The following is a 24,484-nucleotide window of genomic DNA, read 5'->3' as shown; positions in this document are numbered from 1 at the left end:
CGTATCTCTGCCTATGACTTGTGTATTGAAGTGTTTTCCCCTTGCTTCCTCTCCACCCCTTTCTGCTTTACGTACATATCACTGACCTCTTGCTTGTTCAAAGTATCAAAAGGTCTGATGCACATTTGTGAGATCAGTGTGGACTCTAAAGATCCTGCCCAGCAGGGGGAGGTGACAATTTTCCTGGGCTGTATTCTAAAGTAAACTTTGTCTTGTTTTATGAAGTATGTTTGTCTTAGGATGAGCTGACTGAGTGATAGTTCCTTGAATTACCTGCTATCTCCTAAGCTAAATATTTGAAGGTGTTGCTTCAGATCTGCACAGTCTGCACAGTTTGAAGTCATAAGCCTTGGGGACTAATTCTGATGAAATACAAGCTTGCTGCTATGCCCACAGTGCATACAGCTCTTGCAAGCTTAACTATATAATTTCTTTTCCTTCTCACTTTCAGTAGGATTCCTCAGCTCCTGCCCTGCCACTGTGAGAAGGAAGAAAGCTAAATGGCCATTTTTCATAGTTTATGTCACCACATGCTGGCCTTGACTGAAAAGCTCTTCAGAAGTAGATAGACGAGCTATATAAATCTTCTTGCTTTTCTCAGCTAAGAGAAAGTGGATATGAGCTAGATCTCAAAATTCCTTCAGATCCTGCACCATATTGATGCATCTGGACATTTGAAATGGCTTAGAAGAACCTAAGGTAGTCTGCTAATAAATTTTACAGCTGTTGCTTTAGGAAGTAATAAGCATGACCTAAGTCCTTGTACATGTTTGAAGAAACAGTGACGTTTGCAGAGAAGGTACTGGGGTGCTTCCAGCAAACACTGGTGGCAACTGGTCTGTCAAGATTTCAGGAGCCCTGACCAGATGAGTGCAGAGCAAGAGGGGCTTAAATGGGTCCTGAAGCCACAGTAGGGTGCAGTGATCTGTCCTACGTGTTAGTACAGCTTGTTCCTTTAGGCTGTCCCGGGCTGTGTTTGAGGAGAGCTTGATTCTTGGTCATATGGAGTCTCCCCTTTCTGGTTGCTTTCCCAGAGCACCCTGCTTTAATCAGGTGGTAATGCTTTCCCAGGGCTCCACGATTAAGAGGGCTACACTTCCTGGCAAAACTGCCAACCCTGACCAGATGGCTCCTAGGTGGGGAAGGGCGCTGCTGGTTTCCATTCAGCCTTTTGTGGAGCTGGAAGGAGAAAGTAGGGCACTCGAGGACAATTGCTTGTCCCCAGCTTGGGTCCCCAGCTGCCCGAGCTCTGTGGAAACACTTGCCTTTGGCCACTGGAGGGAGGTGTTCCACCAAGAAAATGCAGCCCGGGCTGGTCCCAGGGGAATGAGAAGATGACACTGATCGCTTCCTTCTGCTCCCAGTTACTCCTGGCAGCAGGGTAGCTAAATTAACTTGTAATTATTGATATATTCTCCTCGTAAATTATTTTTGCTGTATGCTTGGCATTTTTAGGGGTATTTTTCCCTTCCATTTCTTGGAGAAGCACACAGTTGGATATTTTGTTGCATGTCTTCTACTACTGAGAGTAGTGTTTCCTTCTTGTGTTTCTCCTTCTAGTGAGAGTAGTGTTTCCTTCTTGTGTTCTGCTCTACCTAGCTCTGGAAGTTCAGCATGAGGAAATTCCCATGATGCTTCTTGTCCCCATTTTTTTCCTGTTTCCCTCCATCCTCAGTTCCTTTGAGTTGTCAGTCTGCGGGGAAGGAGAGGGCATTGAATACTTATAAATTTGATCTAAAAAAGATTCCAGGAAGAAAGTCCTCAGACCTTCAGAGATTAAGAAATCCGCTGCTGTTCCTTGGGCCAGGCTTCCAGCTCCTCTCCAGAGGTGGAGGTTTGCTGCTGGAACTAGAAATCAGCCTAGCACTCAGACTTCTTGGGAGCTGCAGTGTTTGTCTAGCAAAGCCCACAGCGCCAGCCTCTGTAGAAGCTCAGCACATGGAAGCGTTTTGTGCACAGCCAATAAGCTGCTCTGTAGCTGTCCCAGGCCAATAATTAATATTGCAAAAGCAGAGTTGTGACCACCCCGTGGCCTGAAGCAAGGCCCCTAGTAATGAACTGGTGACGTTTGTTGTTCTATGTGATCATGAAGCACTCACGAGCTGCTATAATTCTTTCCATGAGGTGTTTTTTTTTTTCTGGAGTGGGAAGAGGAATTGCATTAGTTAGAGTGGCTAAGGGTAAATCTGTAGGTCAAAATGCATCTTGTTTTCTGTATGAACATACTCAAATTTAACATGTAGCAGCTGTTCTTTTTTCTTATAATTCTCCCATGTGTGGTGGTGTGGCTGGTCCCTGCCAGCTTTGTTCAGGATTTAGGCTGAATGTGGTAGACTTCAGAAAATCTTGGTTTCTGGCTGCCAAAGGACAGACTGCAAGTGGTGGTGTCAAACTCTGTGATGTTGTTGAGGAAAGTGAGGAATGGGCAGCCACAGGGACTCACTGCTTAAAAGCCAAAGGACCCTGGAATTCCCACAAATGCTACCATTCAATGCCATAAATGGAGAACATACCCTCAATTATTCATGGGCTGGCTCTACCCCATTAGCCTCTGAGACCCTGCTCTAGCCTTGGCCTTTTATTACCTATAAACCTCAGTTAGCAGCCAAGATTTCTGAATGACATCTTAAACCAGTTTGATACTAAAAGCTTGTCAGTGTAAAAATCTACTAGCATGGAAGTCTTCAAACACTTGTAAATTGGCAAAAGGCCCTTAGCAAAACATATGCAATTAGTGAACCAAAGCTATTAGTAAAATATTGCTAGTAAAGCTACTAGGTGTGCTTTAGCCATTATAAACAATTTCTAGCAGGTGTGTGCTGGCAGAGTTCATGCAATTTTTTTGCCTTGTGGCAGGAATCTTCTCTGCCAAATATGGGAAATTACCTTCTCCTAAGCAAATTCTGTAATCCTGGCCATGAATTCTTTCTTCTCACAGGTATAAATTGTCTGGTTTCTCTCCTCCAAGCTCCTAATAATACAATTGACTCAGATGTGTGTGCTGTTTGGCTTTTGTGGGGAGGGATTAGGGGAATATTGGACGCTGTGTACCAGGAGAAAAATTACTCTCAGCTCTCTGGGCAAAAATATTACTTCCATTTAAAATAGGGGCTTAAGAGAAGGAAAATGCTCTAAGTAGTACATAAATGTTCTATGAGGTATGGAATCTGAGAGGGAAAATCCTGCTTTAGGCCCCAAGGATGGCATTTTCATACACTTCAATTAAATGTCTCTCTGGTATCTTCTTTCCTGTAATTCTCTCACTGATGAATGGCATCATGGAGTAATTCCTCTGTCCTCAACAATGCAGAGTTTAGCAGAAAGTATGGAAACCTACTTCTGTAACTACAAAAGGAAGCAAGAGAGCATTTTCCTTCCCACCTATAGGGTCCAGATGTTAGTAATTCCCATTCCTTCACAATGTTTATTTGAACAATGGCAGCAGCTCAGGGAATATCCTGATATTGCTCTTCGTTCTGTGATTGTTCACCAGGTAGGAACTATAGTGATGTCAGACCTAGGCCTCCTACAGAACCCCAGATCCTCACTGTGTCACCAGAATTCCAGACCTTTTCCATCATGTGTCTCTGGCCAACGTTATCTACTGCTCATAAGCTTAAATCTTCTCCATCTTGTCTCTTCTTGTCCAAACAATTTTTCTGGAGGTTGTCAGTCTGCATTTCTTCTGGAATCTGTCTGCCACCCTCAGGTAACCAGCTCCAAAGCAACAGCTGTGACAGTGCAGGAGATCAGAGCATTGTGCACCAGACTAACTTTTTCCTTCTTTTTGCCCTCCTTAGAGTTATAGACTGGACATATGGAAGTTCTTCAGAGACAACAAGAATCCCAGAGCATGTGATCATCTGAGTGGCTTACCCAGAGTGTTTCCTGGGTATTTTCTGCATAGCACTTCTGGAAACTATTTGGGGTTTACTAGGGTGGAAATGTGAGGTCCTGTCATGTTACAGTATAAGCATGTGCTTTGTGCACTGAACTTGCAAAATGATGTCAGAATAGTATAACTCATGCAGTGATGTCTGCAGACAGCCTGGAATAGTAACCAGCACAGTGCAGACCTTTAATTTTGTTAGAGGTTTTTTTCACGATACTCTCAAGTATTCAAAAAGAAGTTGTTCTTTTAATATGATGTTGTAATTAACTCTGGTAAACACTGATTGGGATTTTTTTGGCAAAACCATTTTTCCCTAGAGGATGTAAGTTCCTATAAAACAAAGTGTGTTTTTGTTTTTTTTTTCCTTCTGCATAAACAGACTGAAAATAGTTGAACAACTTCTGATTGAGGGATTTCTTCTGCTTTCTCAGTGGTTACCTCATAGCAAAAATTATGTAAAAGACTTGGGACTGAACAAAATAGGATTATAAAGCTATATTCTAAACTTGTGACATAAAACCAGGGTGTATTGTTCTTCTGAGGTGGGATAGACTGAGGAATGTTTGCCAACCCTTTCAGTGAAGAATTTTTTCTAGTATTAAATCTAATCCCCCTTCTTCCCCACTCCCGGTGCTACTTGAGGCTGTTTCCTCTCATCCTGCCACTTTTTACTTGGGCAAAGACCCTGACACCTGAGCACTTTGTATTTTGGAGAGGCTTTTCTAGACCGCTGTGGGCAATTCTTCAGAGCTGCAGAACAAAGTAGGGCAGAGCAGAAGTGAGGTGGGCTCCATGTGGTGTATGAGGGAAGCTGCCTGGAGAAATCAGTGGATGCCTTTCCTCAAGACCAGTGCATTCCCAGTCACCTGGGAACTGAGTACAGTTTTGCACAGCATTTGACTTCAGCGCCTGCATGGCACCAGGTGTGTCATTGGTGTCACATTGGTGCTTGGTGGGAGCTAATGTCTCCTTGTGTGCTGTGAGGCTGGGGGGAGATGGTGGAGAAACTGAAATGATACAGCCACTGCTACTGTTGTATGTGGTTTGGTGGGTGTTTTTGAAGGGGTTCTTTTTTGGTCTTGTTTGGTTTTTACATGGAAATGCACGAGTACCAGGTCTGTATGAACCTGTAGAAGTGAGGTGGTGTGGAAGGTGGGCTGGGGCAGTGTGGGAGCCTCTGGAAGGTGAGGTGTACTCATAGGAAGGAACTGACTAAGGAGGAGGCCTTGGCATATGGGAGGGAGGTGTCTGGGACAGAGGGTGGTGGTGTGGGGTTTGGCCTGACAAGATAGTGACAGGAATGAGCCCCCACAGAGCAGCGTCCTGCCCTGAGGAGCCAGCCAGCATGGCCAGGTAGGTTGGTTGCTGAGCAAATGCCAAGCTGTGGTCTGGCCATGAAGGGTAACAGGATGAGTTGCGAGCAGCCATGGGGTGGATGTAGGAAGAGAATTTCTCTGAAAGAGTTGTTCTCAGGAGACTGGGACTTACAAGACAGGCTGTATTTCACCTGCTGTCAGGTGTCAAAACCACTTGACAGTGAAGTTTGCCACACTAGTTCTTGCCAGCAGTGAGAGATGGATGAACAGAACCTCTGTGCCTGAGTGTGAGCACTGCGGTGTAGGGCTGCTGTTGTGGAAGTAGTCAGCAGGGAATGCAGAAACCACAGCACCTTTATCCTTAAGTGACTCTGTTGCCTTTCCCATTAACTTCAGGATCAGTTTGAAATCAATTGTTTATAAAACAATCTGTGAGGTTGCCAGAGTTGCCTTTTGAGTAGTTCCAAGTATTGGCAGTCTGTCTGTTGCTTTATACACTCTCACCACAGATGTTATGAAAACAATCTTCTGCCTCCTGTAACACCGAGATTGAACATTGGTTCTCACGCTTGCTGGCTCTTCCTGGAGTCCTCAGCAGTTCCTGCTTTGGCTAATGAATACGAAAACTTGATGAGAAGGTTTGGCTCCAGAATGCTGTGGGGTCCAGGCTCTTGGCTGTAAGGAATCTCCTCACACTGGTGAGCTGTGAGCAGAAGTGGGAAGATGTTCTTCCAGGGACCAAGGCTCCAGAACAGAGGTATGTCTGGGATTTGGGACCCTTCTCTTGTTTTCTCTTAGATTTCCCTCAGTATCCCTGTGGTCATTAGTGAGGAGCTTGCACTTTGTTAGAGTAGTGAAGCTGGTTACACGAGCTTTTATGTGATGAGAAGATGCAGAGAGGACATGACAGTTCAGATGGCTATCATAAAATAAAGTTGGCAATTTCATGCCTGGCTATAGTGGAAGCTAATTAGCTCGAGTCTCTCTCATCTGAGCAAGGCAACAGCAGGATTATATTGTCTTCCTGTTAGGCAATAGTCTTGCCTGACATGAAATGAGATGTCTGGCGATTCTCATAATTGCATACAGCTATTTACTTTTTACCACTGCTCGATTGTCTCATTCTTTAATAGGCAGCAAAATGGTAATGAGATCTTCTCCTCTCCTCTTGAATTCCTCACAAGCCATGCTGAGGACTCCTGTGCTCCAGTAGCAAAGGGGAGGGTAAAGCAGAAGTAGAGGAGAAAGCAGTCTCCTTGTCTCTACCCTGAAATCAGCTTGGTGGGAAAGGTTAGTGTGCTAGCTTCTGATGTAATGATGGAATCTCCTGAGCAACTGTTTCATGCTCAACCCTTTATTCTCCCAGACTAAGAGAACTTCTGTCATATCCTTCTGTTACTGCCAGCAGGACCTTATAAGAGCTTTGCTAACTGTTGTTTGCAGGAAGAGGACTACAGTAGCCCATGTAATTGTTTTATAATATGCAGAGATGTTTCCTGTAAGGATAAAAGCTGAGTATCAGAAGGTTGAGAGTATGGCATAATTCAATATACTGGAAGGCTTGTAGTGCTTACAGCTGCTGTCAGATTCCATCAATTAAAAAAAGCCTGCCTCACTGACAGTGGAAGACTATGGTTAGGATCCTTGCAAGGACAAATTAAAGTTTATTAAAACTGTAAAGCTCACCTGTTTATAGCAGATGGGTTGGTAACAGAAGCAGAGAATGTCTTGATAGTCTGGCTAGGGGATTAGGAGGAGTATATTTCATAGAATCATCATAGAGTAGTTTAGATTGGTGGTCTGCTACCTCCAACCCCCTTGATGAGCAGGGACATCTTCAAAAAGATCAAGTTGCTTGGAGCCCCATCCAACCTGGCCTTGAATGTTTCTAGTAAAGGTATATCTACCACCCCCCTGGCCAACCTGTTCCAGTGTTTCAACACTAGAATTGTAAAAACATTTCTTCCTTATATGTGATCTGAATCTGCCCTCATTCATTTTAAAGCCATTACCCCAGTTCTATTGCAACAGGTCCTAGTAGAAGGTCTGTCCCCATTTTTTTATAAGAACCTGTATTTGTGCTGTTGAGGCTAAGCCTGCCCAGATAGCAGGTCTGCTCCCAGATGTGCCAAGAGGACCAGCCTGACATGCTGCTTCAGTTTTAGGGTTATCAGAATTTTGGAGAGCACTGTGTATGGTAATGAATATAAAGTGTGAATGCAATTCTAACATCCCTGGGGTTTTTTCTGCAGAGTTACTTACAAGGACAGTGAGGGCTGGAACAAGAAATGCTGAAGCTGGTGTTTGCCCTTTCCTCAGGAATTAATGAAGGCTGGTGTTGATAAAACTCTTTGGCTTCAATAACATCTTGCTCATTGGAATAAAACGAGACATGAGTTAAGAATGAAGGGTGAATAGCTATGCAAGAAGGTTCTAGTTTGGGAAAACTTCTGGCACTGGAAATTCTTATTAATATATGGCTAAATTTGTTAGCTGTGGGATAGAACAGATTTAAGAACACCTCTTACTGCTGTATTCTGAAAAACTAACACTGGAAAAAGAAACAATGATTGTGGGGTGAAATGAGTTGAGAAGGTCAACCAATTGGCTGGTTAAAGTTTAGACAGTAAATAATCTGTACATAAAACATTCTGGTGCCAGTTGGGTAGAAGGTTCTAGAACAGTCTTTATGATGTTAGCACTCATGGCACAGTGATGTTCCAGGGCTGTGCCTGGAAAACCAGCAGCTCTGGTCAGCCTGCTACCAGTACTTTGTTGCTTGGTCAGGGAGGAGAGAAGTTCAGTCTGATTCCTTCTTAAGCCTAGGCTTTATCATAGCATGCTGTCAGTGGAATACCTACAAATTGTAGGATCCTACTGAACGTAGTTCTGTCCACAATCCATGGAAGTCTTTTATTATGTAAAAACAACTCACATTCTCCTCATTTTTCTTGCACACCCTGATGCTATGTCATAACTGCTGAGAGCTTCTGTCATCTAAATAATGCCCTTGAATGTTCCTGTGTCGTGGTTTGACATGGAAGTGATTTTTTCAGGAAGTTGGGTCAAACCAATCAGTGGTCAAGTTTAGATATTAGCACTTGGTGTGACCACTGAAGATAGGGATACGCCTCTGAGAACACAGGGGGTTAAAAGCAGGAACTCCCAAGAGCTCGCTCTCTTTGGTTCCGGTCAAGGTGCTGTGCAGATCTCCCCTGCCCAGCCATGGGGCTGGGTGGGGGAGGAGAAGCCATGAGGCCTGGTCGAGGTGAGCTGAGGGGTAGAAGGACTGGAACCGAGCCAGCTCCTGTGGACGGAAGCGTGGAGAGAAGCGGAGATGTCTTTGTCATTCCCCCCCCAGAGGGAAGAGACAGAGAGTCCGGACGGCACCTGTAACTTTGCCGGCGTGGAGGAGAAAGAGCAGGGTGGAAGGCGCCCAGCCTTGGCCTTGGGAATCGGCTGCTGGGCAGAGATATCAGCCGTCCAGAGGGAGTCTGAGCTTTTAACCCTTTCCTGAGAAATGAAGGCTTTGTAAAATATTACTCCTCCTTGATTTGAAGTAGAAGAGAGATAGTCTGGGATCCGAGATGATGGAAGAGGAAATTGTTGAGTTGGAAGGAGATGATGGAGTGGCTTGTGGCTGGACTTTTCTTGTTAGCCATAGACTGAACCAAATTCTCCTGACAGAAGCTGCACTTAGGAGGGTGCGTTGGTGTGCCAAGAGACTTGTTTCAGTGATTACCAGCAGAGGAGTAGAGAGAACAGAGAAGAGTTGGAGAAGGTGTGGAGAAGCCCTCTATCTTCAAGGAAGAAGAGGAGAAGAAGACCTCTGTTCTTGGACCCTCAGCCTCAGGGGAAAATGGGGGGGACTGTAGTCCCAAAATGAGAAACTGAACTGTTGTCTCTTTTGGTCCATGGCAAAGCATCCTTAAAGGAGCCCTATGAGCAGTCTGTCCATGCACGGTGGTGAGAGAGCACTGTGACATGGAAAGGAGAGTGTCACCATGGCAGATGTTCTCCAGGAGGTTGCCATGTGTGACATGGAAACACAAGGGTGGCAATTGTGTTTCCTGGGGAGTCTGTGGCACAGGAGAGACTCCTGTCTCCCTTGAAAGATTGAGTATTTGAATATCTGAAGGGTGGCAACTTGATCAGGATCCTGGGTGGTGTCTCACTGTTGAGTTTGTTTGGAAATTAGGTGGGAGGAGGAGGAGGGGTGTTTTAGAAAGTCTTCATCCAGGATTTAGTGTTTGTAGTTTTTATAGTAGTAGTAGTTTAATAAAGTTCTTTTCTTTGTTACTAAGCTTGGGCCTGCTCTGCTCTGTTCCTGATCACATCTCACAGCAATTATTTAGAAAAGTACATTTTCATGGGGGCGCTGGCATCGCGCCAGTGTCAAACCATGACACTGTTTTCTTGTTATGCTGCAAGCTTTGAGGGCATGAAAAAGAACTGTTCATGGCCTGTACTTCTTTTCCAAAAGTAAAGTCCAACCCTAGCTATACATCCAGTTTTCAAAAGAGTTTGATGTTGCAGGCTCAAATAAAGCACGAGTCTGGGAGCCCTATCTGCCTGCTTGTGCAAATTTCTGGGATTCATGAACAGAAGGACCTCCAGTTACTTCCTATTCATAATCCTAATTTTAGTTGAAGGTTGTTGAGGCACTGCATCCCTGAAAGTTATCATGGCTTGGGAGGAGCTTTCTGGCATGCTTACACTTACTTTTGGAGACCTACATGTAGGAGTCCAGCTGAAATGTTTTGATGCCTATATTTTGGAACAAGAATTATAAATCCAACCTGAACCCTGGAGTTCACTTAGCTCTGCAATAGGTCTCTGTGCAAGTTCAGCTTGGGCCACTGGCTCACAACAGGCTCATTATTTTTGCAAGCAATCTGGCATTGCAGTAAAAACTGTTCTTTGCAGACTCCTAATGCTGGTCTTACCTGTGGTCTGCTAAAGTCCAGAGGTCTCAGAGTAGGGGTTGTTACTGATGGCTGCCCATTGAAACGGGTCTATGAATACAAGTCAGTGTGGAGCAAATTTATTTCCAGCTCCAGTGTTTAGAGGGAGCACAGAGTTGTAAGGCTGCTTTGAATTTTGGCACAGGTGACAGAACTGCTTGGTGTCTTTCCACCAGAGAGGCAGCCAGGATTTGGGCTGGGACAAAGATTTATCATTCTCTTCTGCCTTTCCTTGCCTTCAGGGCAAGAATAAAGGTTGGTTCCAAGAAGGGCTATGGATATTTAGGTGGCAGTCAGGACAGCCTTAGGTGAGGCTAGGCTTGGGAAGCATTCAGGATACCTTGAGGACTAAAATGAGTTTTGGGGATTTATTCAGGATTTGTAGTTTTAAGAGAAAGGTTGGTGAAGGCTTTGGTAAATGCATGAGGCTTGATGTGGCAAGTGGTTGGTGGACTGGATTTAAAACTAAGATCAGGAAAAAAAAGTTTGGCATGATCTAAGGCTTCACCTCAGCCACCAGCTGTTCTGATCTTGATGTTGAAATCACGCCCAAACAGCTTGTATGGGGTGCTGCAGAGTCGTCAGCTGTTGATCTTGTCACTATTATCCTACAGTTTCAGGTCTAAACCATTTTTCTATGAGTCACACAATATATCAGAGTGCTGATTCTACTCCTTGGAAATCAAGAGTCAAGCTGTGTAATAAATCAGAAATATTTGATCCTGCCTTACTACAGTTATACAATTATATTTGATTTCAGTTTTCCATTGTCTAAAATGTCATTGCTTTGGCTTTTTAGCAGTTTTTCTCCTTTCAGTACTTTTTCTCCCTCCCTCACTTCCCAGTGCTCTAATCCTTAAACTAGGGACTTGAAGAAAAAGGAGTGTGTAGGTAGTGTTGTTAATGGGATAAAATATCCCATTTTATCCCATATTTAGTTGCAGACCTAGCAGCTTGAAACATTTTGATCTCTTAAAAATACAGGGAGTGGGGCTCTTTGGCTGAAATTTATCTTTTCTCATTCCATGGAGGTTTCCAACTCCATTAGGCCTTGGAATGGAGAATGCACTTTGAAGGCCCCTGAGCAAGATGCTTTGATATGAAAAGGGCTCAAGTTCCTGTGATCTGTGTGTATGAGGATTTCTTTCTTGGAAGCAGTCCCTCAGTCCCATGTTGCAGAATGCCTTGTCATCCTAGTGCACTAATACTCGTTTCCAAAATGCTCTGAGGGGGGTTGTTCTGTTTAAGGGAAAGAGGAAGCAGAGAAGGGAATTTCCCTTGTGCTTTCCAAGGTAACAGGCAAACCTCTTCTGAAGCTACTGGCAGCCCCTATTACCCTCATCACCTGCTATTACCAGAGAGTTTATGAACTTCCTCAGTGGCTCATTTCAAACTAAAGTGTCCATGTTCTTTCCAGAGCGTGCTACTAACCAGCACCATCCCAAATTCGCAGGCATTGAAGAGATTCTCAGAGCTTCTAACTTTTAGCCATAGGCTCTCAGCATACTACATTAAATGCTGCCACCAGCTTCAATCAGAGAATGCAGGGTGCCTCTCAGCAAGAGAAGATGAGGAGCTGGTTTAATTGGGACATTCAAAGATGTGGACTTAATTAGGCAATTTTGTGCATCTTGCCCGGGGATAGGAGGATTCACTGCAAATAGCCAATGGAAAGTTTTATGAGAACAGTTAAATATCTGCTGCATCTTGTTCTTTCCCGTGCAGGCTGGAGTTCCTCAGACTGCTTTCAACTGATGTCAGGATTTTTTATCACTCACAAGTGCTACTCCCATCATCCTTTCAGCAGCCTTGTTCTACTTGGCTATTTCCCCATTGGGACTGTGCATTCCTCATCTTGATCCATAGTGGAGAGTAGCAAACCATTGTTTGGGTCAGATACTTCATCTAAGGGTGAGATGATCCCCAAACTCTTCTCATCCCAGAAAGACTCTGGTTATATCATCTTCCAAAGAGATAGAGAGGTTTCCTTTCTTTTGTGAAAGAAAGCAAACTTTCTTTTTCTTCAAAATTTCCTTTTCTCTTTCTGGCAAAAATCTGCGATTGCTTTTTTGTGTAAAAGAAACCATAGGGTTTTTATTTGTGTTGAAATGCCTACAGATTTTTCAGTGAAAATTAATAAAACCTGGAATTAAAAGAACAAAGAGGATGTGCAATTAATATTTTTTCTGTTTTTCAGTAAATGAAAAATCTTCAAAAGAAATCTGTTGCACATTGTTCTTTGTGTCTAGAAAAAACAATTTCTTGTCTAGCCTCTGTATGTATGTAAAACACCTTGCCCTTTCCCCTCTCTAATGTTAAGATTTATAGGCTTCCTTTCCAACTGCTAGTCTTTCTTCCACTGAAGGAAAATAAAAACAGCAATAAATTTCCAAATTCGGTTGCCAAAACTAATTCATCATTTGAACATAGGCACCAGCTCTGATAAGATAGAGACCTGCATCATTCAGCCTATTCCATGAAGTTTTATTTAGTTACTGCTTACTCCATTGGGAAAAAAGTTCTACTGAAGCCAAAAACTGGTGGGTCATTTTCCATCTAACAAATCCATATGTTACCTGCCAGGCCCCTATGTGACAGAGTTGTGGCTATTTGGGAGCACTGTTCTATTACTCTGTATTTAGCTCCAGTCTCAGTACTGGGTATATAAAATTGAAATGTGTTTCTCCTTTCTTCTCCCTTTTCATTTATAGCTTTATAAAAATCCCCCGCCTATATCCCAAGGCCCACTAAATCTTTAGCTGTCTTTTAAATCAAGAACACAAACATTTGTGATAAATAAAATAACACATTTATATAGACTATCTCATTTTCCTAATAGGTCTCCCTAAATTAACTTATGTCACCAGTAATGTGTTAGTTCATATATCTGTATTCCTGATTTTCTGTAGTATCTTCTCAGGAATTTTGAAGATAGAAGTCTCCAAGTCTATCAAACTTCCAAACTTAATTTTCCTAAATCTCTCTATGAAACATAGATGTATAAGTTTAATTTTTAGAAGAATTGTATGAGCATGAAAATTGTGTCCCATGGTAACCCTCTTGCTGTATTTAATTTTTTTCTTTTTGCTAAAAAAAATTAGCTTCCTTATTTCTGATCTGACATGACCTGACATGGCATTCATTCTTCAGCAACCATCTATCTTGGCACACTTTGGATTTAGCTAAGTGAAGAGAAATTTTATTTCATGCTCAGAATGTTTCTGTGAAAATTGGTAAACCAATCCAGTGGTAGTAGGGAGAGAGACAGAAGAAGAGGTAAGAAAGGAAAGAGCCATAAAATTCAAAGAACCTTCTTTCAAAGCCAAGTGCTCCCCAAAGCATGCTTCATCTCCCTAACTTTGGGAGCACACTTGGGGTGCCTAAATTGACAGCCTAGTCACAGCTGAAAACCTAATCTGAGTGGGAGGTGAGCCCTTCAATGGCTGCTGAAGAGAGCCTCAGACTATAGATCAGAGTGATTACTGCAGGGCCATTGGTACCTCTCTGTCCCTTGTCTGTGGAATCTAAGCATAGGTGACTCCATTACACTCAACACACACCATTACCCTGCCCTTTGATTAATCTCAAACTTGGCAGGTTTTTCCAGGTTTCAGCTCTTGAGTAAGATCTGGAATGTCTCTTGGGCTACATTTGTGGCAAACATATGTTGGGGTGTAGACCACATGTGTGATGGTGATGGGGGGCGGAAATAGTGTGTGGAAACCTCTCTCTCCTCTCCACCCTCTTTGTCACCAATCCATTTCCATGGTTTAACATTTGTGATCTGAAGAATCTGTTCCACAGGCCCTATTTCTGGCTCACTCTGCAAGTTATTCCGTTTAACAGGCCTTGCCAAAAGTGGTTGATGATAGCATGAGGAAGAAGTCTAATGGCTTTCAGCTACACTATTCACATGAAACCCCTGCTACAGAGCTGACATTAAATGAAATTACTGCTGAAACAGAACGTTCTCATTTCATTCAGTGGAACCTGTTCTTACTGAGGTGTGATATCCTACCCTCAATGGCAGTGCATGCCATTAAACTGTTGAAGATCTGCAGATCTTCCCCATTTACGGGATTATCTGGCAAATGTTTTTGCTTTGCAGAGTATACTGGAGATGTGCTCTTTTCACTTCACTGCACTAACTAACTTCACTGAACTTCACTGATCCCAGGCTTCTAGTCTGGTGGCTTTGGTGGTTTTTGGTGTTTTTTTGTTTTGTTTTTTTTTTTTTTTGGGTTTTTTTGCACTGTAGGTGGCTTGGATCTAGGAACCTCAGGTAAAGTATTGCTCATATTGTCTGTGATGCCTGACATGAGGTGGAAAAGGCTGTTATCAGCACTATCAAAAAATGATTGTAAGGAGACTCCAGAATTTCTTGAGGAAAACAGGCTGCTGGCAATGCTGGTTAAAACTGGGGAAATCTGTGAGACCGTCTTAAGAATTCATTGCTGGGAAGTAGAAATGTAGGAATGGGGACAAGGTCGCATAAGCACTGCTAATGTCTCATGCCCCTGGCTCCTGAAAGCTTAGGTACTCCTTTTGGAACTCCAAAAATGCAGTTGCAGTACCAATACCTGAGGTGGGAGTGGGCAACCCTATGTCCAAGGAGAGCAATTCTGCTGGTCTGGTAGGGTCCAGATCTAATCTCCTCACTGCTGACCCATGAAAGGGCAGAAAACTGGACTTTTTCTTCTGAGATCCTTACGAGACTGCAATTCTGATTAGTTGTGGCTGGGCAAGAATGCCAAGCTGCATTAGAAATTTCATCCTTTTGAAATTCCCCAGGAGCCAAGCAAGGATAAAAAGAACATCAACCAAACAGGGACAATAATGAGCATGTAGGCTGCTGGCAACAACAGGCTGAGTGAGGTACATCCTGGTGCTGCTCCCTAATATTCTCCATTAACAGCCCACAGGCATCCTGGGGAAGGAAATACAGCAGACCAAAGGCCAGGGAACAGACAAAACAGGAAAGGTACAAGCATTCAAGACCCCTTGCAAATGAATCTGATTTATTAAAATGTATCCCACCTTCAGTCAGAAGCTTTATCAGGTGCCCTCCTGACCCTTTGTCCTTCTGTCTCTCTGCTTTAAGCCTGTTGCCTAGCTGGGGGTTCTGCCATGGCATTTGTAACCATCTCATTTTATCAAAATTGCTTGTTCTTTGACTAGATCTTTTTCTCATGCCCCTTCAATTTGAGCCAGCTGAATTTTGCTCGGTATCCAGTAACTATTTCTTTTTCTGCTGTCAGTGAGTATGGGAATGGAAGCATTTGCCTTCTTTTTGTCATTTCTGTAACTCCTTCCAAGCAGCTGGAATTTATTTTAATAAAGTTCATTTCAATGGAGCCTGGAGCCATAATACATGAGGCTGTGATCTCAGACAAGCTCATAAATTAAGTAGGGTCAGCTCTAGCCGCTGCATGCATAGGAGACCTCCAAGGACACCCTGTGTGCTGCTCAGCCTGTGCCAAGGCTGCAGCGACTGCCAGACTGTGCCTGCCCAGGAGGCTGTCTCCTTTGGTATGCTGTCTGTGGTCACTGCCAAATGCTTCAGAGGGAGATACATGATCCCTGCATTGGGTGAGCTGTTCTGATCTGATCTGAAGAGCCTTCTAGACCTTTGAGGCATGAAGCTGCTGGTCTGCTGTCTCCCGTATGCAAGGGTAGCTGGGGGCTGCTCACACAACGCCTAGGCCACTTGCTGACAGTCCTACAAAAGGTGCTCCTGCAGGCTGCTCTGCTGCCAGCCCCATCCCAAACTTCCCTGTCTGGCTTGAAGGGTGAATGCAGCACAGAGGTATCTTGACTTAGTGAGGGAAGGAGCCAACTTGAACGTGCCCTTAGCAGTTTTCCCCCTGAAGCTAGGTAATAAGTATGTGTTTTTACAAGAGATATAGTTTTGTCATAAAGACTCTGAAGGACGGTGACCTCCACTGTTATGCTGTAGTAGTTCTGACTTCCCAGAAATTACAACAAGAAAGAACTTTTCTTGTTGAATTTGCAATTGTTGGTTCACATTATGTCTCTGACAGAAAGACTGAAACGCCTGTCTGCTTGCCTCCTCCGCTTATTAAATGCTTTTCTGTGTGTAAATCCCTATATTCAGCAATTATGTCACCTCTAAAACTTCTCTTCTGTAGGCTGAATTAATTGGATGGAATAAGCCTTACATTTGAAGTCTTGTTTTTCAGTTCTTGTGGTCCCTACTACAGATAGCCCTGCTCAGCAATAAAACCTCTGTGCTTTGATATCCAGCAGCGTGTTTTTAATTCAGATTACAATAAAATCCACTGATTAGCAGTAAAATAATCCTTTAGGCTATGTTTGACAGTGGTTTTTCTTCATCAGTGAACCTACTAATTTAACCTTTCCCCTCCCAAGTCGAGGAAACTCCCAAAAATACTAAGCATTTTTTCCTGTTAACATTTAACAGCTTTTCTAATACCCTGATTTTGACTTAGGGTTTAAAGCAACTATGAGACGTGGTCTCTGTTTTCTGGAATAGCACAATGTGGAAAGAGAGGCCCTCAAAGAGCAGGAAGGCCTCCAGGTCAGGAACTTTCAAAAGCTGTCCTGTGACCTTCCCACTACAGAGGGATGTACCAAGCTCAGGAGAACCCTCTTCCCTTTTTTTATAGTCTCTGGTGGTGTTGAGTGAGATAGGACTACTTGTTTTCCTTCTCTTGTTTTTCTAGTCCCTTTTCCTCTTGCCAAAGTATGCTACTTCACCAGCCATGGAGTCAGAGTTTGCATAGAGATATTATTCACCAAAAGATTAAATTTGTAGCACTGCTCTGCTTCCCCCTTCTCTTTCTTGATGCCTTTTCTTTTGCATAGTTTCAAGATTATCTCAAAATTTTGGAAGAAACAAGCTAGAGTCAAATACTGTTGGAGCAAGCATTGGGTGGGTTTTTCCACTGACAAAATTGATAACATTTCTCATTTCTGACAAGAGATTAATTTTGTGACTCCCTTCAGTTTTTTTTCTCAGTCTAGAAATCTGCTATCTGTCTGGAGTGCTGAGTGTTTCAGTTTTTATTGGTTTGAATGTGAAACACATCAATAACAGCCTCAATATAACAGACAGGCAGATGCTAATCTCCAAGTCTCACTTGACTTTGAGTTTGTTTGGTATCTGAATCTAAGTCTGCAAAGGGACTGTGACGAAACAGTGTTAATGCTTGTCAGTAATTAGCTTCCTCACCTTCCCAGCGTCTGTCTGTGCCATCACCTGAGAAATATTGCTTGCATGGTGTCACAGGAGTGGCAAGTATTCTAAATCTGGATAGCAGTGCTGATGTACACTCCTGAAGTCCTGTCCGGACAATGACAAGGTCTCAGCCAGATGGTTTTGCTTGAGAATGACTGGATATACTCTCTAAGGGCTGTGTTTTATTTTCTTCCTGCAGCAAAGAAGATACTCTTCAGCAACCAGCCTGCATTTAGTTATAATTTTTCCCAGGGTTAGTGTCCAGGGTGTATTGCAGTATCTCTTGTATTTTGTGGTGTTGCTATCAGGAGGCTGTCCCTGATTTCAGATTTGCTACAGGAGCTTTCTTAGTAGCTCTTAGGTGTCCTGGATGAGTGTGCTGAAGTGGCAGAGACTGTTACGCTACTTAAATGGTTGATGCAGGAGAAAGGTACAGTAGTTGAGTCAAACCAAATGGAGAGTGGGAGGAAGTTGAGTCAGGGATTCTAGACATGCATCAAGAAGGAAACTTCACACATTTTCTCTTTCTCTTTTGAAGAGACAAATAGGATTCTGTAATGGCCTCAAATGTGTTGGGTGAATGGGTGTGGATGCGGGTGACTCTGTGAGTGTCTCCATAACATGCTACAGATGTTTTTCTGTTTGCTTACTTGTTCTGGACATTGTGTTCAGTTCAGTTTTGTATTGTTTTCAGACTGTTATAAAATAGCTCATCCTCAGGCACTGGGCACTAGTTGGTGGAGGTACAGCATCCACTTATTTCACATTTACCACCTCCTGAGATTAGGAAGATCTGCCTTACGATGCCAGAGTGCCCCAACAGGCTCTGCAACACTCCCTGCCCCTAGCAAGGGTTTTGGCTGCCTGTGCCCAGGAGCAGGTCTGCTGTGTGCAGCTGTAACCTGGGGTGAGATGCTGTGAATCAAGCTGTGTGAGATCTGTGTGGAGCCTTGGCAGGGTCCCCCCCGGAGAGGCCTGGGAGAGTGGTGAGAGGCACTGTGAAGCTCAGGCCCTTTGTCCTTACTGCAGCTATGTTGCAGATTTGCCTGACCATGTTCCTACACCCTGGTCCCTGACCCAGTGACTGGAATTCACAGCCTGACTGGAGAGCTGCCTTGCCTTTGGACTTGTCTGGCAACTGCTGGCCTGAGTCCAGCCCTGATTAGAGGCACTGGACATGCTCTGCTTCCCTGCTGCTGCACTGCAGCCCTGCACTCGTGGGTGGTAGCACTGGCCTGCTGTCACCCTCAGCCCTTGCAGAGCAGCCCTCTCCTGCTGCTCGGACACCTTGCATCTGGCAGAGCTACAACTGAGATATGCAGGGCATCCCAAGCTTGCACTAATAAAATCAACATCCCTCACCACAATGTATTTTTGAAATGCATCCAAGAGGTTAAAGGCTTGATTTAGAATACTAATCACCTCCTTTCCACTAAGGCAAGCTTTTTTGGTTGTGTTCAAGCATCCAGGGAAAGGAAAACCTTACATCAGAGATGGAGGGAGACATTTGAAAGACAAGATCGGCTTTTCATACATAATATCACAACTTCAAAGTCCACTAGCTAGCACCAGTAACGCATGATTTTTTTCAAAATAGTTCCATGTGATAAAGTCATATGTGCCTTTTGTGAGATTGTTTAAATGTTTTGGGTTTATGGAAAGTCACTTAACAGCACTCCCAGCCTCAATGCATTCATGAGTGATGCAAACTGTACAATAGGTACAGTATCTCACAGTGTTCTGCACATGTATTCACAGGGTTCTACACATAGAGTGTTTTAAAATAGAACCTCCTTATAGTTTTTATTTCCAAATAACACAGACAGCACTTCAGAGATCTTGCAGTTCACATGAGAGAAGCCTTCCAGCAAAAACTAGGAATTGCTCTGGTTGTCTTCCACATGGGCTGGGCTGAACTTACTTTACCACAGCCTTTAGAAAAGTATTTTCCAGCTGCTCCTCTTTTTCTGACCAAAGAGACTGAAAACAGAGGCTGAAACAAAAGCATCTTACAGGCCACTGGAGGAGATAGAAGGAGGCCATGTGAGGAGGGATTTTCTGGCTGTGGTTCCCTTTTTTGCTTCCAAAGCCCTTGTCATATTCTGCATTCCACCTAATCCCCCAGATTCTGATGCTAGCATGACTAGGGCAATCTGTGTGTCCTTTTCCAATCAGCAAATGGAGTAGCTTGCTACCTGGGGATGACTGACTCCTACTGCTCAGAGATTCTCTTGACTGCCAAGAGTTCCCACCACAATGACTGAATGGACTTTGCTTGGAGTAACAGGCCCTGACTTCTAAGACAAAGCAGGTAAGGGGGGAAGCAACTGAACTGATTCCTGACTTTCCAACTTCCAAAGTAAGTATCCTAAATTGTGGGAAAAACTCATCCATGCTTCTTGAAGTCTCCACAATCTCTTCTTTGTGTTTTCTTTCAGGGCAGAACTGACAGGAACTAAGTGAGACAACAAACAGCCTGTATACTTAATTAGTGCAATTTCCCTCGAGTGGCCTGCTGCTTTTAGGCATAGATATTATCTGCTGTGCATGGCATCCATATCATAGATATTTGGAATAAAAGGTGGGAAAAGATCTATTTTTTCTGTGTGCTATCTTATCCATTCTTCTTTGGTCACTGGGGATATCCTCTGCAGTCAAAACAGGACTGGGGGATAGTACTGATGGGAGCTCAAAGGCACAGCCTGATGTATCTTGCCAAAATATGTACTTGGGGAAAGGCACAGGACTTCTTCTGTCTCTGTAGCCCCCCTTCATGCAGCAGAATCTGGGTGAGTGGTTCTGTGTAACTGCAATTATAAGGTCCATGCTTGTATCTACAAGGAAGTTCTAAATACCAAGAACATGAACCTGGGAGAAGCTTGAAGTTCCATACAGATGCAGCAGGACCAGCAACTCAAGAAGCAGTTAGAAGTGCATCACTGAAGAAAAAAGTTTATTATGTAGTGAATATTGCATTTGTTTAACACTGCAAACAGACACATAGTATGAATTCAGGCACTTGAGATGCCTCCCAGTTCACCAAACCCACTGGTTTTACTGTATCCACACTGCTCCAGACCCTCAGCTGTCCCCCTGGGCAGCAGTAGAAGTCACAAGAGTGTGGACATGGATGTTCCCTGCCTGGTGCCTCCTTGCTGTGGCCTTGCAACATAGGACTACATATCAAAGGCCTTGGGTATTTCCTTGCTCTTTCCTAGTCCCTCTTGAAAAGCTGGCACCCACTGAGCTTTGCCCAATGACTGCAGTACACAGCTATAATTTGTTTTCTGATAATCTCCTTCTTAGCCATTGGGACCATTTAAGAATGGAGTTATCTACCTATGGTCCATTATTATACACATCTCAAGAGTGAACTTGTTTGGATAAGGCCTTGAGTCTTATCCACAACCTGGGAAGTGTCCCTCCCCGTGGCAGGGCAGGTGAAACTAGATGATCTTTAAGGTCCATTCCAGCCTCTTAACACTATGATTCTATGATTGTTAAAATTATTTTTTTCCATGCCATATTCTGGTCCCTTTCTACAAGACAATCACACCAAGCTTTGTCATCTTTGAGTCTAGGGGTCTGGGATCAAAGCAGCTGAGATTGATCCTGCTCCTATAAATTATCTCTTTTGACCAATGCTCAGGAGAGCCTAGTTCATACAGTTTAGCTGCATTTGGACATGGGGAGGTGAGGAGGTAGCTCAGCTCATCCTGACTCAAATGTGAGTGTAGTTTGTTATGGTTCTGCACATACAGCTACTACTGTCAGAAATGGCAAATTCTATAATATGGTGTCAATTGCTCCACTTATTTTCTATCTAGTTCCTTTGTTCCTAGCCACATTTCAAAAACATAGTTTCTTAAACTCCACTCCCATTTCTCAATTACTGCCATTCCTGTTTCAGGGAGTAACCTGCATTGTCATAAGGAACTGTTGAAAACTCCAGGGGAAGATTAATCACAACATTAATTTAGAAACTAGTAAAATATGAGTGATAGTATTGCTTCCCCTGGGGATGAGGAAGAGTTAACAGTTTGAAGACAGTCAAACATTGATTCTAAATGGGGCTGCAGCCCTTTCAGTATCAACTGTTCTTTTTTGATGGGTTTTTGAATGGGAGGACTTAAAGAGGCTTCTAAGTAGCAATTTGGAGGGTAAGTATTAACTAATGCTTGATACTTTATTACAGTGCTAGAGGGCACTGTACTGTTGAAGGTACTGTTTATGGATCAAATATAATAGCTAGGAGCTAGACAGTTTAATGGCTTGAGATTCCTTTGCACGTTTTGTTAAAAAGACATGTTAATCCTGACAGTGTTGTAACTCATAATAATTGCACTCTCTCTGTCACAGACAATCTCACTGTTAAATTCTTTGTTGTCCTGACCCTGTGGACTCCTTTCTTCTGAAAATGTGCAAGAAAATGTAAATTGCTGCCATTCTGGATAGAAAAACATTCTGCATGCAGATTGCACTGTTGCAAATGTCTCTATGTGGTTCAGGCCACATGAAGTCTGCTTTGCTTGTCTGAGTACAACTGTGGGCAGCAGCCCTCCATGAAAATGGTCTTCCCTCCGGTTAAATCAGCTTTAGAGTTGATAGATAAGGATGAAATGTACTTCTAACAGCTGTCAGTTCAGATAAACACAACTTAAAGCCCTTTTTACAGAATGCCACCAGTTGTCTTAGAACACTATCAGAAAGCTGGTGTCCATCACTGTGACTCTAAACAATTCTCACCTTGTGCACTCCAGCGTTATGTGTTTCTCAGGGGAAAATTGTTTCATCTCTGCTGCGGGACTTTTGAATTAAAAATAGGAAATAGTGACACTATCTGAAATTTCATACCTTGTCTACAAAGTTCTTTTTGAAAGTTTTGTTCACACTTCTTTCCCCCTAAGATGTGGTTTCATAAACAAAACATTCATACCTTTGTCTAAAATATTAAAATAGTTTTGCTTTTAGATAGAATTCAATTTCAAAGTTAAACATGAATATTCACTTTTTAAAGTTTGTCTGTTTTTTCTCTTATTCTCTCTTTCATTTTTTCTTACTAAAAAGAGAATTAAAAGGAAGTTGGGGATTTTACCCGCTTCCTAGAAATATTTGTAATTATCAAATTTCCTGCAAGTATTTCTTTTCTTTATAAAGTTTTGAAAAACCAATTTCTAAGTTTTCACTTAGACATTTATTTTAAAGTAACTTGACTAGTTCTTTTTCTGAACTTCAGTCAGTGTTATCATGTAAGTTCTTCCTGTATAATCAAAACATGAGGAAAAGTGTGTTATTGCTGTTTCTGGCCATCACCAAAAATATCAGTCCCAGACAGTAATATCATGACAGCAAAGCAAAACCTTGAATGATGAACAGTCTGTGCTTTTACATGGTCCCAAACAGAAATACACACAGTTAGCAGACCCATGAAATCTACTGTCCGGAAGATTTGTTGCCATGGGTGGAAGTGCCTCAGGAAAGAGTTTTCTGGTGGCAGGTGTGTTGTGGGTTTGGTCTTGGGTCACTGCCCAAGTGCACTGAAGGGGCAGCATGCAACTGAAGGTCAGGGAGACCCAAAACTGTGAGGGTAAGCACCAACAGGGTAGATGTTCCTTTAAAAATAAGAACTTTTATTGCCATTTTATTTCACTGCAATTTTCCTTTTCTTTCAAATTGTGTGTATTAACTCAGAAGAAAGAAGATCACAGTGAACACCTGAACTGTCTTCAGTGGCCTTTCCTATCTTTCATAATATGACTTCTTTCTTCACCTTGCATGGCTGTGCCTGCAAATCCCATCTTGCACATTCCCATGAGCCTGTTTACAGTGCAATTTCTGCTTGGCAATGAACTGCTATTTTTTCTGCTTCCCCTCCCATCCCCCAGCTCATGTTCTAAGCAGCTGTGAGGTGGGCTGATCCTTCTTAGGAAAAAATCTAGCTGTTGGCCTGTCAAAGGAAGAGAATGAGCTCTCCACTGTGCTATGCATCCCATGGTCCTTTCTTCTTCTTTCTTTTTCCCTTTCCCTTTTCCCTTTCATCTCAGCTTACCTTTTTATTTCCCTGCTGCTGCCTTAGAAACTATGGTGCTCTCTCATTTTATTCTCTCCTCACCCATCTTCATGGATTGAAGATCTCAGAATCTCAGAATGAAGGGAATTTTTCCAAGTCAAAATAATTGTTTTGAGAAGTGGCTGGTAATTTTTTACATATTGGGTTTTTCTAGGGACATACTTGACAAATATGCTGGGTTTAATTAAAATAGCAGCTCATATCAGAAAAGTGAGAAAGACACCAGCACTGTCTGAAATTCACCTGGAAGGTAGGCAAGGAACTTGAGGGTGGATTTGCAACATTTCAGGAAGTTTCTTCCAAGTCGTATGCATCTCCCTCTCTAAAATACAAGACATGGCAATGAAATACAAGAAATGTCAATTATTCCCACATACTAGAAAATGTTTTCCTTACTAGCCGTTGCACATATGTGATTAGTTCATAAGGGTTTCTTTTTGGTCTTAACTCCTTATCCTACAGTACACTAAAGTATTTGAGTTGGTTTGTTTTGTGACACTGCCAGTGGCTACAATCTTTTTCCATAAAATCTGTCTTGTAGGAGTTCTCACCATTCTGTTTTGCAGCAGATGGCACACTCTTGGGTGCTACAAGGACTTGCAAAACTACTGGACTAAGATAGGGAAGATGAACATTGGTGCTCATTAGAAAGCCTCAGGTAACAGTGACTGCAAATTCTCCTCATTAAGGAATATATGTTCCTGGTTTTCTGGTTTACCCTTACAGCACAGTTGTGTGCTCCTGGGTGCCATTTCAGTCCTGTGATTTACCCTTTTCTCAAAATGTAGATTAATAATGGGATGCTGGCCATCACACAGGGAAGCAAGCTAATGGTTGAGAGCGGGAAATAGCCAATTAAAGGATCAAAGTCAGGGAAATTAAGCCTTAAGAGGAAAGGGCACAAATAGGGTGGGGTTGGGAAGAGCAGGGTAGTAGTAGCCCTCAGGGGATGCAACAGAATAGGAAATGGGACCGAAATCAAAGCAGCTGTGAGGGCAAAATGCAACTGCTATCCCTTGTAGG

At 43.0% G+C, this 24,484-nt stretch overlaps 1 protein-coding gene across 1 annotated transcript in view; it reads left to right on the top strand.

Moving 5' to 3' along the window:
• The first annotated feature begins 5,786 nt into the window (after nt 1-5,786).
• TSPAN18 (tetraspanin 18) overlaps nt 5,787-24,484 on the top strand; it is a 189,067-nt gene continuing 170,369 nt past the window's right edge. Inside the window, exon 1 of the mRNA XM_068193704.1 lies at nt 5,787-5,965. The gene's annotated coding sequence lies outside the window, so the exon portion shown is untranslated. The remainder of the gene's footprint in view (nt 5,966-24,484) is intronic.

Source organism: Anomalospiza imberbis, chromosome 6, assembly GCF_031753505.1.
Source record: "Anomalospiza imberbis isolate Cuckoo-Finch-1a 21T00152 chromosome 6, ASM3175350v1, whole genome shotgun sequence".
Classification (NCBI taxonomy): domain Eukaryota; kingdom Metazoa; phylum Chordata; class Aves; order Passeriformes; family Viduidae; genus Anomalospiza; species Anomalospiza imberbis.
This window is presented reverse-complemented; position numbering and strand designations above follow the sequence as displayed.